Below are 15,502 nucleotides of genomic sequence, written 5' to 3' on the forward strand. Positions count from 1 at the left end.
TGTTCTTTGTCTTGTTCTTCCCTGTGAAAAAGCTGTAGGTTGATTTTTTTTTGTTAGCTTTTGTTGCTCTTGCCTGAGGAGACTGATCCAAAAAATTGTTTCTAAGACTGATGTCAAAGAACTTATCGCTTATGTTTTCTTGCAGGAGTTTTATGGTTTCAGGTCCTACATTCAAGTAGTTAATCCATTTTGAATGTGTCTTGTATATGGTATAAGAGAGTGGTCCAGTTTCATTCTTTGGCATGTGGCGGTTCAGATTTCCCACATCATTTACTGAAGAGACTGTCTTCTCCCCATTGTATACTCTTGCCTCCATTGTTGGAGATTAATTGGTCATCTATGTATAAGTTATTTCTGAGCTCTTTATTCTATAGCAGTGATCTGTGTATCTGTATTTGTGTGAATGTCATACTGTTTTGATTATTATATATTTATAGTATAATTTGAAACCAGGGAGCATGATACTTCTAGCTCTGTTCTTTTTCAAGATTGATTTAGCAATTAGGGGCCTTTTGTGGTTCCATACAAGTGTTAGGATTCTTTTTTTTAGTTCTGTGAAAAAATGCCATTGGTATTTTGATAGGGATTGCATTGAGTCTGTAGATTTCTTGGGGTAGTATGGACATTTTAACAATATTAGTTTTTCCAATCCATGAACATGGAATATTTTTTCCATTTACACACATACCTCATTTTATTGCATGTCACCGTATTGCACTTCACATATAAGTTTTTTTTTTTAAGTTGAAGGTTTGTGGCAAATTCTGCATCGAGTGAGTGTGTCAGCACTACTTTTTCCAATGCATTTGCTTGCTTTGTGTCTCTGTGTCACATTTTTGTAATTCCTGCAATATTTCAAACTTTCCTTCTCTGTGTATTTGTTATGGTGGTTTGTGATCAGTAACTACTACTTGCTGAAAGCTCTTATGATGGTTAGCATTTTTTAGCTATGAAGTATTTTTAAGTACCTTGCTTTTTAGGCATAATACTATTGCACACTTAATAGACTACATTAAAATGTAAACATAACTTTTATATGCATTGGGAAACCAAAAATTCTTTTGACTAGCTTTATTGTGATATCTGGAAACAAATTTGCAATATCTCCAAGGTATGCCTGTGTTTGTGTCATCTTCAATTTCTTTCATTACATTTTTATAGTTTTCAGAGTACAGTTGTTTCATATCCTTGGTTAACTTTATTCCTAGGTATTTTATTCATTTTTATGCAGTTGTAAATGAGATTGTTTTCTTAATTTTTGCATCCTGATAGCTCATTGTTTCTATATAGACAAAAACTCATTTTTGTATATTAATTTTGTATCCTGTGACTTTCCTGAGTTCATTTATTAGTTCTAATAGCTTCTCTGTGAAGTCTGTAGGGTTTTCCATATATAGTATCATGTCATATTCAAAGAGTGACAGTTTTACTTCCTCCTTACAAATATGAATGCCTATCTCTTTTTCTTACCTATTTTCTGTGGCTAGGACTTCCAGGACTATATTGCATAAAAGTGGTGAGAATTGACATCTTTGTCTTTGTTCCTGATCTTAGGAGATAAGGTTTTAGCTTTTTACCATTGATTATGATGTTAGCTGTGGGTTTGTCATCTCTAGCCTTTATTATGTTGAAGTATGTTCCTTTCATATCCACTTTGTTGAGAGTTTTTATAAATGGATGTTGAATTTGACAAATGCTTTTTCTGCATCTGTTGAGATGATCGTATGATTTTTATTCTTATTTTGTTAATGTGTATCACACTGATTAATCTATGGATGCTGAAACATTGTTTTATCCCTGGAATAAATCCAGATCAGTAAATTTGATTTACTAATCTTTGGTTGAGGACTTTTGCATCTATGCTCATCCAGGATATTGGCCTGTAAGGGGTGTGTGTGTGTGTGTGTGTGTGTGTGTGTGTGTGTGATCTTTGTTTGGTACTGGTATCAGTGTAATCTTGTTTCATAAAACAAGTTTGGAAGCTTTCTTTCTTATTCAGTTTTTTGAACTAGTTGGAGAAGGATAGGTACTAATTCCTGGGCTGTTTCGTAGAGTTCATCTTTGAAAGCTTGAGTTTTGATTTTTGGGAGTTTTTAAATTCCTAATACAATTTCATCACTTGTAATCAGTCTATTTCGATTTTTTTTTTTTGTGATTCAGATTTAGAATGTAGAAGATTTTTATCTTCTAAATTAGAAGAATTTATCCATTTCTTTTAGATTTTTCAATTAGTGTATAATTTTAGTAATGTCTTATGATCCTTCCATTTCTATGGTATCAGTTGTCCTATCTCCTTTTCATCTCTGAAATTATTTGATTTGCATCCTCTCTTTTTTTTTCTCCATGAGTCTTTCTAGAAGTTTAGCAATTTCATTTATTTTTTCAAAGAACCAGCTTTTAGTTTCATTGATAATTTCTATTGTGTCTTCATTTCATTAATTTCTGCTCTGATCTGTATTATTTCCTCCCTTCTAACCAACATTAGTCTTTGTTCTCTTGGTAGTTTATTGAGGTATAATGTTAGATTGTTTGCTTGGGTTTTTTTTTTGTTTCTGGGGATAGGCCTATATTGCTATAAACTTCCCCCTTTGAACTGCTTTTGCTGTGTACCAGAGATTTTGTGTTTCCACTTTCATTTTCTCAAGGTATATTTTAAAATTTTCTCTTTGATTTCTTTCTTAAACCATTGGGTTGTTTGGAAACCTATTATGTAGTCCTCATGTGTTTGTGGCTTTTTTTCCCCAGTTTTCTTCTTGTAATTGATTTCTAGTTTCATGCCAGTGTGGTCAGAGAAGATGCTTAATTTAATTTCTGTCCTCCTGGATATATTGGATTGCTGTCAATTTCTCCCTTTATGTCTGTAATATTTGCTTTATGAATTTAGGTTCTCCCATGTTGGGTGCATTAGTATTTAGGAATGTTACATCCTCTTCTCAGACTAACTCCTTTATAATTATGTAATGCCTTTCTTTGTCTTTCGTCACTACCTTTGTTTTAAAGTCTACTTTGTCTGGTCTGAGTATTGCTGTATCAGCTTTCTTTGCATTTCCCTTTGTATGAAATATCTTTTCCCGTCTTCTTACTTTCACATACAGTGTGTCTTTAGATCTGGAGTGAGTTTCTTATAGGCAGCATATAGATTTTTTTTTTAACCATTGACCCTTGCTGAAAATTTTGAAATTGTGGTCTTCCAGTTTCATAAACATACTTTTTAAGATCCTTGGTCTTCATAAAAAAAACTAATGACTTCAAATCTAGAGACTTTTCCTCAATTTGCATATTCTTTCTGCAGTATTGGTTCCATTGTCTACCTCTTCTTTCTTTAAATTCTTGTGTCTCTCAGTGTGTCTTCTACCACCCTTTTTTTAAGTAAAGAAGCTTTTCTCCATACATTCAGTTTTCTTTTCTTTTGTCTAACTTTGGCCTCTTTCCAAGATTTCAGTCTTTCGTTCTCTTATGTGTTTTCATTGCTTTTTAAACCTTTCCCTTCAAGAAGAATAATTTTTATAGCACAGTCTCTTCCATCAATGCACATGTCTCTCAGAATTGGACTTGAGCTACTAAGGCTCAGCTCCATTATTTTCCCCCTTGATGATTACCTCCCACATCCACGGGGAAAAAAAAGTGAACTCATAAGAGATTATGAGGCACCTGCCTGACATTCTGATTTTTTACCTACCCTAATCCTGAACTTTAGAATTTTATAACATGATTATTACTTTGTAAAAATAATTTTAATTCCAATTTGTTATTGTAGATATATATCACTTTCTGTGTCTGTATAGTTTTCCATAATTTCTGTAATCGTTGTCCAAAGAATATTGCAATTCACAGACAGGTACATAAATGTTTGCTCACCTCTTTACTTTTTTCCATAGATATACCCCTTGAAATAAAAGCATCTGATTCAGAGAACCTGTATATATTCCATTGCTCAACATTGATCTCCTTGGCTTCGTGCATCAATTGAGTAAGTACCCAAGACATTCTTGTGACTTCCCGAGCCCTGTACTCCTCTTTCTCCAGCCGCTTCTGAATTCATTCCATTTGTCATTCTACTGGGTTAATTTTGTTTAAACTTTGTTTGCATTTGTCATTTGTCTGCTTGGAAACCTCTCGCATGTACTCAGGCCTTATGGCCAAAGCTGAACTCTCTCGACTGGCTGTCAAGCCCTGCCTGCTTCCACCCGGGTACGTGTACACGCAGGAGGCTGCATGCACAGCCTTAGCTTTCTTTTTCAATGCGACTTCCACTGCGCTCCAGCATTGCCTTTCTGCTTCTCTTTAGGTTGATGTCCTGTCCTCCTGACACCACATACTCATTCCTGTTTCTGTATTTTTGCATTCCTACCCAACACTCTTCCAAAGAGCCAGAAAGGCATTCTAAATGTTCTCCTCCTCTAAAAGTACAGTATATTCCAGTGGTATCTTTTCTCCTCAACCCCCAATTAGTCCTGTCTTTGCCAGATTAATTGGTGGAGCCAGTTAACCTCTGCTTATGGTTATTTTGTGGTTCAAATACACAAAGTTCTTTCTATGTAGGATTGTAATTATTTTCACCTCTCATTCTCCTGAACAGAGTGCCATGTGCTCTGTTTTATGACTCCTAAATGATTTGGACATTTTTTGAGCATCTACTATGTTTTAGTCACTTTTCTCAATTCTGGGAATACAATGATAATCAATTAGCTATGGTCTCTAGCATCATTGCATGGACAGTCTAAGAGTTTACTGTTTTTGTTTTCCAGACCTACCCATTAAAGCATACCCTAAATACCTGTATTTTCCCCATAGACTCAGTTATGGGCTGTTGTCATTCTACCACATCTCAAAACTGCTTTGTAATAGACTTATTTCACGACTTATTTCACAAATAGATGGGTCAAGAGCTCTATACACCCTACAGTCCTTTGAATACTTTCACTTATTCCACAGGAAAGACCACATAAAACAGAATTAAATTTCATACATAATGGGCTGAGCTGTGCTCATTCATTAAATTTCCAGGTCCTAGTCTATTTGTGAAATAAATTTATAGTTATATGAAAATCTCCTTCATTCTTTTTTCAAATACATGAGATACAGAGAGTTAGCACCCCAGGAGATGTCACATGAAGTTGTATCCTAATAAAACTTTAGAACCAAGTGTATGTGTGTATATGTATATGTGTGTGTGTGTGCGTATGATATATATATATCATATATACAACATATATGATATATGATATTTAAGTGAGCCGTTTGAAAATGAGTTCTACAGTTTTCAGCCTTCTTGCGCAGACTCTAGTGACGAGATATGTGAGCACCCTCTTTTCCATGCTCTGAGATCTCTGAGGTTGCTTGTGCCTGCATTAAATGACCCCAAGCCGATAGGGTTTAGAATTAGTGTCTTCATGGATTTTTGTTGTTGTTGTTGTTGTTTTTCTCATACTTCTTGTTAATGTCAGCTTGTCTATCATTAGCAGCCAGTCTTTCCCATTTCCTCCTAATTACCATTTCTAATCTAGTATGAATTGAGAAGCCAGAGAAGCAAACGCTTAAAAATTGGCTCCAAGCTGCACAACTTTGCCTGAAGGCTTTGGTGCCCCCTGAATAAATTGCACAGAATTCAATGTTTTGATTTTATGGTAGCTCTTTTGGATGCTCAGAGGTTTTGTTTTTGTTTTTTTTTCTTCCGTCTAACTTTATGGCTCTTGTCTGTCCTTTGGACAGCTGAGGTTGCTAGATGAGTGCTGGAGGGACCGAGTCAGCTTTCACCATGTCGCTTTTCGTAGGAAACACACATTTAGGGACATTGCAGCTCCCACTATCCTTCTGCTTTGCTTTGATTGGGATTAATTTGACTTGAGAGGCCAGATATTTTTTCAGACTCATTGAATTATTTTTGGTTTACTGAAGAGTAGTCAAGCTAATTCCCAGTTTGGTCCCAAATTCACTAATGGGATGCTTCTTAATCTGTGTTTACAATTTATTGCTTCTCTCATGGTAACTAAAAGATTTCATTGGAAATCTATCTTTCCTCACTGGCCAAAGACCCTCAAGTCCAAAACCATGAAGGCCTCTTGTTTTGTTATTAATACCAGCTGTATTAAGTAAATGTCTTTCAGAAGGTGAATAAGGCTTTTTTGATGACGTAAGCTGAATGGTGAATTTACCTATTAGTATTTTTTCATAGTAGTGATGTTGGTGAAGTCTAATAGGTGTCTTTCTGGCAGGTCTTCTAATAACAAGGAATTGTTTATGTTCTTTTAGTTCAATTTTGGAGAACTTAGTTCAATGTAGAGTGGGTATTAGGATGAGAACATACAATAATTCCTGTGTTTTAATGGGATTCCATCATATTCCTATAAATAACAGCCTGCCGTGGTCTAAAAGAAAGAATTTTATGAATGTTCTCAAGTTCCAGCTAAGACATGCTGGTGCTAACATGACATTGACATTTACAGTGTCATTCTTTCTTTTTCCTTCCTAACCTGTGTCAACAACCACAGGATGCCCCCAGAGGCCATGCCCCCGATTGCTTTGCCATTGCTTCTTTTTTTCCATTTCCAAGTTATTTGTTCTCCTTTGCCGTCCAGCCCTTACTGATTCTATTCTGAGAGAAGATATTGGTATAAAAAGGTGAGCATCCACTTTTCTCCAGTAATTCTTCACAGTTCCCACCAGAAAGAAACGAGACAGTGGAATCCTGTGTTGCTGTTTAGAAAGGACCAATGAGGTGGAAACTGTTGTACCTACAGCAAGAGTCTGCAATACATGATTTACGTAAACAATGGTGGGTGCAAAATAGCATTATGACCGCATGTTTGTACAACAGTAATACAAAGGAATATAATGCAGCAATGCATATGAGTGCTTCTGGGAGTAAAACATCCTGCTATGGAAAGTGCTATTGTGTGTATACACCCCATCTTCTTTGTCTGTTTATCGGTTTGTGGACTTTTGGGTTCTCTCCATTGTTTGGCTATTGAGCACAGAGTGTTGTATGTAAATGATAAATCACTGAATCCTTCTCCTGAAACCAACATTGCACTGTATGTTAACTAATTAAAATTTAAGTTTAAAAAGTGGTATAATGAGGGAAGAGGGACCAAGAGGGAAGGTTTTGAGAAGTACATAATTCAGCATTTTATGTCTTTATAAAACCATCATGATTACGTTTGTAAAAAAAAGATGCCATTTGGGAGATTAGTGTATAGAAAAGACTGGAGAGGCTGAGTGGTAGGTTTCTCGGGGTGCATAAAGGAGGATGACATAGAAAGGGCAGGTTCTCCTGGCCTAGACGCATACTCTGTCCTTGCTGGGAGCACCCTATCCTATAGGCTTAGCCCTGAGACTGTCTGGCTGCCAGTTGTTAAATGATAGGATTGAAGGATAGACTTTCTATCACCCTCCAAATCACTGAAAATAATTGGACTGACCCTCTGATTGGCCCAGAAGAAATTCTCACAGAGGTGCATTGACCCAATTCTCTACAGTCATTTTCTGACAGTGGCTAAGTTGCTAGTATTTAATTGGATTGGAGGGATGAAAGGAGTAGAGCTGTAGAGTTAGAACCATGTGTGCATTGAGATGAGCTCCCTCCAGGATTATGCGGACCCGGGTTCAGCCTCAGACTGACCGCTAGGAAACAGTCCGGAGTCATTTTCAAACATTGCTTTTAAATATCATGAGCTGCGAACATGTGATAGCCAGACATTGCAATTACCATTTGGGCTATTTTCACAGTTGTGAGTATAAAGAACATCTCTAGTTTATTTAAGAAAAGAAGAAGAGTCGGTCTGACCCTGTAGAGCACAAGAACAGCAAAATCTCTTGATTACAAATGGAAAACATGAGAGTGTTTTTTTGGCTTTAGAGTCAAAGTAAAAAGGTCAGCCAGAAAACATGCCCTTTAAGTTTTCTTAGAGTAAAAAAATGGTTTGTAGGTCCTTAGGAATTGTCACGTGCTAGTGGTAGGAGAATAGTGAGTGGTACAGCCATCTTGGAGCTCAGTGGGGAAGCCTTGATTAGCCATGAAAATTAGCATACTTTTTTGTTCCAGTTACTTGTAGCTACAACTTAAAAACCTCAGAATTTAGTGGTTTAAAATTGCTATTATTTCTTATGGCTCTATGGATGGTCTGGGCTCAGCTGGGTCATTGTCATTGGGGTCTTTCATGTGGTTATAGTCAGATGACAGCTAGGGTTGTAGTTAACAAAAACTCGGGGCACCTGGGTGGCTCAGTTGGTTGGGCGTCTGACTTCGACTCAGGTCATGATCTCACGGTTCCTGGGTTCAAGCACCGCATCAGGCTCTGTGCTGACAGCTCAGAGCCTGGAGCCTGTTTTGGATTCTGTGTCTCCCTCTGCCTCTCTGCCCCTCCCCTGATAACACTGTCTCTCTCTGCCTCTCAAAAATTAATAAAATGTTAAAAAAAAAACCCCAAAAAACTCATCTAGGCTGGACATTCAAGTTAGCTTTTTCACTCATGGCATGTATGGTGCCTCAGTTTAAATATCTGGAATGGATGTGAGTTGACTGATCTCTCTCTCTCTCTCTCTCTCTCACAGCCTCCCTCCCTCTCTTCTCTGTATGCATATGATATTTACAAATAACTAACTTGAGCTTCCTCACAGCATGGTGGTTTCAAGGGAGTCATACTTTCTGACATAGTGGCTGGCTTCCCTCAGGAAGAAACTATAAGGCTCCTTATCCCTGCCTCAGAAGTTCAAGAGCACAGTTGCTACCACTTTCAAGTAAATAAGTAAAATCTGCTCATCTTCAAGGAGATGGGAAATTATACTCTGCCCTTTGATGTGAGGAGTGACATGTGTTTATTGGGAGATATAAGGAATCGGTATAGCCATCTTCAGAGAATATTGATCACTCTCTCTGTGGATGGGCAATCTTATGCCTTTCTAATTGCCGTATAAAAGTGAATGCACTTATACTCAAGAAGATATGTATAAAAATAGGCATTGTAGTTTGTTTGTATGCCCTCCCCCAAATTAACTTAAATACTCATCAGTGGTTGTATGTGTACATAAACCGTGCTAAATCTGTTAATACTAAAAGGAATATACTAAATCTATGTAAAGTAGCATCAGTATGTATCTAGTATATATTATTAAGAGAAAAAAAGAAGTTGTAGAATTCCATGTACAGTACAACTCTATGTAATACTACATAATGTCCATACTTATAGATGTATATTCAAAAGCATGGGCGAATGGTCTGGAAAGAGGTATGCCACAGACTGGGATATTTGGTGACAGGAGAAGGAGTCGAGTTTTTTGGTGACATATGTCATGTCTCAACTTTTTTGGAAAAGGAAATTTGTCTTTACTTGACGAAGTAAAAATTAATTAGGAATATGAAAAATATAGTTGAACAATCTAAGTGCTAAAAGCCCACTGATTCTCAGTAGCATTTATTGGGGAAAACTAAACTAACACCTTTCTCTGTAAGGAGTTACTAAAAAACTTAGGTAGATTAAATAAGCAGAGGCAGAAATGAATATTGCCCTCTTCATATGCATAGAAGTGGATTTTCTATTAAGTGATGGCATTGCTCTGTGAATAGCCAGGTCAATATCTAGTGGAGGATGAGCTGAGATCGAGTGGTTTAAAATGTTTCCACAGCTTAAATCAAGGAATGTCTTTTTCAAAGTTACTACAACTGCCACAGAGAGAGCGTGAGAGAAATTGGCGTCTAATTCCCTTCAATTTTTCTGTCTCTGATTGTGTTTTTCTCAGCATCTTTCACTCAAATTCAAATTTCTATTTATGTTTAGAAATCTGGAGACATGATATTCACACAAATATAAGTGAAAGGTGAAAGGGTTTTTGACTTTGTGTTCCTTTTTTCTCACTGCCATTAGACCTTGCCAGGATTTGTGCAATGAAATGTATTTTCCAAGGTTCAGCAACTCTGACCCAGTCCTTTTCTTCTCACAGTAGAAGGATCTACTATCTTCTCTTCTCCCTCTTTCTCTGTCCCATAGGTTGACAGGTATAGATTTCATTACAGAGTCCCCAGATCCTCTGGCTTCTGATTGGATCTAGTCAGTGGGGAGGCTTAGCCCAAGGTTGGAGAAAAGAAATAGAAGTCCAGGTATCAAATCCTTCTGCAAAAAATTTCTTTGAGCTGTCCCTGTCCATCCATTGAAGATCACTCCAAGGGCAGCTTTCTCTACAGTATTTCACTCCCTTTCCATCTGTCTTCCAGTGGTAATGATTTGGCTGTTACTGATCCAAGTTACTGCAGTATTCCTTGGTATTACCCTACTCTTAGACCTTTGTCATAGCCTCTTATAAGTCCTCCACAAACCATCACATCTTATGTCTAGTTCCAAGTGTGACATTTATTTTCTGTTGGGATGACTAATCTCTAAGTTAAGTGTGTGGTAGAGAATACCATTCCCCTTTTACCACAAAAATCTTCATTTTGTGTTACCTGTCATGATAAAGACATCCAACATGTACAGCAATTATATATATAACACACATAATATATACTGATTATATGTATGTGTGTGTGTGTGTGTGTGTGTGTGTGTGTGTGTGTGTATGTATATGTATGTTCCTATTGGAGGTCTTTGATGTACTGTTGTGGGTACTGTGGTGAAGAGGAAGTGAAGTAACATTTTAGGGACCTAGAAGTCTGTGAATGGCTGGAAAGTCTGAAACTTTGACAACTTATTTAGAGTGTTCTAGAACAAGAGATGCCAACATACCTAAAGAAGAATATGAGAATTTAAGACATTCTCCCCCAAAGCAGACATCAACCCTTCCTGTTTCTATTGCTAATCAACTGTTTATGATTGGCTGTAAGTTGCTAAGCTATTGGGTTGGTAGAGAGGGTACAGCTTACTTGAGAGTATGAAGTAGAGTCTGTTGACTGAGCTGATTCAGTCAGAGTTCAGTTCTCTGAGTTAGACTTAGAATAAGCATAACCTATCTGTTTTCTACCAGGTCCTATAAAATCAATGGAATATTGAAAGATTTTACAAGGCAGACCAATCTTTATTGCACTATGTTTCCATGGGGTTTTAGAGAGATAGTAAGGACATGAGTGAGTAGTGAGTACCTGGTACCTTTAACTTATTTTCTAAACAGACAAGAAAGTGTTAGCTCATGGAATTCCTATTTTGTGAATAACACTAGGGAAAGCATGGTATAATTTCCAGCAAAATCCTACTTCCTCGTTATAACAGAAATTGTTCAGAGAGCATTAGTACTGGCTGAAGTGATTAATAATCACAATGAATAGCTAGCAGTTGTTAAGCATCTTATTATTTAGGACTTTTTTCCCCTTCAAGTGACAGGATAGTCAATTAAAGAGGACTAACAATAGGACATTTATTTTCTCACATACTGAAATGTGTAAGAGAGGTGATTTCAGAGTTGTTAATATAGCAACTCAAATATGTCAAATTCCTTGAGTTGGCTTCTCTGTAATTCTCTTAGCTTTCCCTTCATGGTAATAAGATGGAGGTCACACCTCATAAAACAATGTCCATGGAAGTTTTGGAAAGGGGACAGTCATTTTCCTCCTGAGTCTGTTTTTATCAAAGAGGAAAATCCAAGAGCCCCCTAGCAGAATCCCCTTAAGTTGTATGAAGTTGGTCCAAGTGTTAGGCCCGCCCCTAAACCTGTCATTGTCAAAACAGTTCCCTGAGTGTGGTGAATGGCTCACCTTTTCCAAACCTGTTGCTGCTCCATACCAAAGTAACATCCAGCATTTATTAGCAAGGAGCATGGATTGGGAATAGGTAATCAGCATTCTGCCACAAACTCCTCCCAAGGGCCTCGCATGCTGATAAGCATTTTGCAGCCTCTCTAATCCTGTCCACAATTCAAAAAAGATTTATGTTATTAGCCACATATGAGGAAACTGAGGCATAGAGAGACTGATTGTATAACTCATCCAGGATCACATAGTATTTAATGGAGTGAAGAATCATTCATTCATCAGATATTTATCAAACACCTGCTGTGTGCAATGAGACTATGAAGAGAAATAAAAGACAATCCCTGTTTTCAAGGTGCTCACGGTGTAGTGGAGAGTTTTGATGAGCAAAGTAATAATGGCACTACAAGTGGTAAAGGCAAGGCACACAGATGTGTATCGAGTCGACCACCAACACAAAAGAGAGGGTCGTGAACCCTGCATGAGTGGGTCTGGGGCAGGTTTCCCAGGAAGCCTGACTCTAGCAGGGTAGAGCAGCTGATGCTCACATAGTAAGATGGACCAGGGCAGAGAGGTCACTTCAGGCCAAGGAACAGCATTGGAAAGGTGTTGCTCACCACGGGAAAGAATGTTCCTCTTCTATTTGTCAAGCTTTCCAATGTTAATTGGAAATTGTGTCTCTCAGGGAATTAGAGCAGATAGAAGATGCAATGATCCTAAACCAATTTAGAAATGTACTCCCGCACCTTCAGTGAAATGACTGCTTATAAATTGCATTAAAGGTAACCTTTCTCAGGTTCACATCTAAAAAGAAATACAAAGAAAAGGAAATTTTCTTTCCTAGATAAACTCTTTAGACAGCTCCAATCTGTTTTCAGAGAACAAAATAATTAATTGTAAACTCCACATGGCACAAAATTTTATCGTTTATCGTGGAGTAGATTTCCCTGAAGAGGAAATTTCTGATTTTTTTTCCAGTTGATTTGATTTGAGAGGGATTGGGTAGAACTGTGGTTAGGGAATAGGAAGAAAGGTAAGGCAGAGGTAAGAATTAATTTAAGAAAAAAACCAGAAGACATTTTTAAGATAGTGTCAAGAACATTAAATATATGTTCAGCAGGGCTTAAAAGTTAATTATATTTCTTTCCTATGAAGTAATACCCCTCAGTGATGAAAAATTAGTAAAACGTTTAGTAAAACAATAAAAATCACTACAGGGAACAATCGCATTTCCCCTGCTAGCTTTGCGTTCTGTAGAACTTTCTGTGTGATAGCCGTTGTGTTTTCTAAATTAGAGTTAATGACTTCTGAATGACTGCCATATCACCCTGTCCCCTTTGCCAGTCCTTCTTACCATTGTCCCAACCCATCCTGTGGATGGCTGAATGCATCTAGTACATACTGGTCAGTCATTCATAACTTCGAGAGTTTGATCTTTAAACATAGGCAACTGTAAAGGCCCAACCAGCACATTTAAGGGAAAGGAGCACGTGACAGGTAGGGAGAAAAGAGCTGAGGGACTGGATCTCTGGCTGTCATTTCATGTTATAAGAAGAAAAATGTAATGCAGCTGCGAATTCACTGATACAGCAGCTTTTTGTGTATTTTAAATTGTTGTTCTTTGCTTTTAGGGATAACAGATTTGGACCTAACTAGTAAGAATTGGCCCCCTCCATTTTTCTTAATTCTGTCATTACTGGAGGCCTGAAGCCACCAGCGAATGAATACCCAACTGATTTCTTATGGCACATCATCCCCAGCACTGTCATAGATCTAGGTGACACTGATGTACTTTAAATCCAACTGAAAATGACCAGTCATGAAGGAGAGCTTGGAGAAGATGTAGGGAGCTGTAGTTTTAGGACATCTCAACTTCCTCTTGATGCATATCATTCAAATTTTTTAAGGGAACATTCATAATTTAAGAGCAATATAGTTAAGGATCCTGAGAAAATAAATTCTATTTCCTTTATTGGAAATGACAATGATGTATAATCTTTTTTTTCTTTAATTTTTTCATCGGAAAGCTCTTCACTTAGAAATATGAGACTCTTGAACTGAGGGCTGAAGGGGGAGGGGGAAAGGAGAAAGGGAGTGATGGTCAAGGAGGAAGGCACTTGTGGGGAAGAGCACTGGGTGTTATATGGAAACCAACTTGGCAATAAACTATATGAAAAACAAATAAATAAATACAGAGAATGAACTGAGGGTGGATGGGGGTGGGAAAGCGGGAAAATGGGTGATGGGCATTGAGGAGGGCACTTGTTGGAAAGAGTACTGGGTGTTGTATGTAAGCCAATTTGACAATAAACTGTACTAAAAAAAATAAAAGGCAATGCATGCTATAAAAAAAAGAGATGTGGGAACTATGAGATATGGGCATGTTTATACTAGTGTATCCTGTTTATTATGTGGATTGAATAAGGGTGATAGGTCCTACCGTCAAACTTAAGTTAATAACCATGACTTTCAATGATGAATGTTAGAATCGCTCCTCAATAAATGGCTGATGACTTTAGAATGAACAGTCCCATCTCTGGGTTCTCTGGCACATTGGCCTTGGCCAGATATATTCAAAGAGCTAGCAGTGGAAATGGTTGTGGCACCCTGTTACTTATACCATACACCCCTGCAGAATCAGTTTGCCCTAAATTAACTGGAGTTTGGGGTTAATGTTGCGGTAATGATGACTATTCATTGGAAAGACTGCTTGTCCTATAATATCTAAAAAACAAAAACAAAACAAAACAAAAAAACAACCATAATTATGGTCTTATGGAACTCTGATCTCATGGTACAAAAAAGACTTAAGGTTAGAAACATTTAAAGACCAAAATAGTATGTAATAAAGTGCCAAATGTAGACTGACTTTTAGGATTCAGAGGAAGGAGAAATTCATGTAGGCTGAAGCCGCTTCTTCAAGAGGGATGTTGAATCACACTCTTAAAGGCGATGAGAAATTGGAGTAGAGAGTGGAAACCTGGTGAGGGAGAAGTATGGTAGTGTTCCGAGGTGCTGTGAAAAGTCAGGTCTGCTGGGCACTGAGCAAAGCCTCTGAATCTCAGTGGCAAATTCTTTGAGCCCCCACCACAGTACCTCAGAGCATCCCATTTCGTAGGCTGAATCACTCTGCTGGTACTCCGCATCTCTGGAATTGTGGCCGTGAGCTCTCTTCCTCCTGTTACAGAAGATAAAAGTCCCTGATCCTCTCAAAGGGCAGTCCTTCCGGAGTGCCTTGGGTTTCATTTCTTGTTCTTGAAGAGTCTCTTCCTCAGCGATACTCTCCTGTCCCCTTTGTACCAGTGTTTCCAGCTGTACTGATTTCTTCCTATTACAAACGTGCTCTCCCATCTCAGACCAATGCCAATGACAAAGATGCTTGTGGACTACATCCTTCTCTACCCACCACCCCGTTTTTGTACTCTTTCACAGAAAAACTTACTGAGTCAGTATTGCCATCATTTTCCTTTCCTCCCACGCCAGCCTCTTTACCTGACTTCAACTGACGTCTTTCTGATCAGTCCTCTGAAGTCTCTTTTGTGAAGGTCACGGTTACCTTTGTATTGCCAAATCCAGTGGGCATTTGCTGTCTGGATCTTTCTCGACCTTTCAGTGGATTTGGACACAGTTGCCTCTGCCTTACCGACATACTTGGTCCTCTTGGTTTACAGGACACTGTACACTTGGTTATTTCTCTACTCCTCTGGCGTCCATACTGAATCTACTTTTCTGTCTCCATTTTTCTTTAATTCTTTCCTTTTGAAATGGCCCATGGAAGTTATAGGTTCTTTATTCTTCTTGGTCTCTCTTCTTAGGTGGCCTTATCAA

General features: G+C 37.9%; 1 long non-coding RNA gene across 1 annotated transcript in view; it reads left to right on the forward strand.

The window, feature by feature from the left end:
- The window catches only part of LOC115292342, a 370,178-nt gene that overhangs the window by 288,963 nt on the left and 65,713 nt on the right, over nucleotides 1–15,502 (forward strand). Inside the window, exon 8 of the long non-coding RNA XR_003908941.1 lies at nucleotides 3,879–3,970. This is a non-coding gene — a long non-coding RNA (uncharacterized LOC115292342). The remainder of the gene's footprint in view (nucleotides 1–3,878; nucleotides 3,971–15,502) is intronic.

Source organism: Suricata suricatta, chromosome 5 (assembly GCF_006229205.1).
Source record: "Suricata suricatta isolate VVHF042 chromosome 5, meerkat_22Aug2017_6uvM2_HiC, whole genome shotgun sequence".
Taxonomy (NCBI): Eukaryota; Metazoa; Chordata; class Mammalia; order Carnivora; family Herpestidae; genus Suricata; species Suricata suricatta.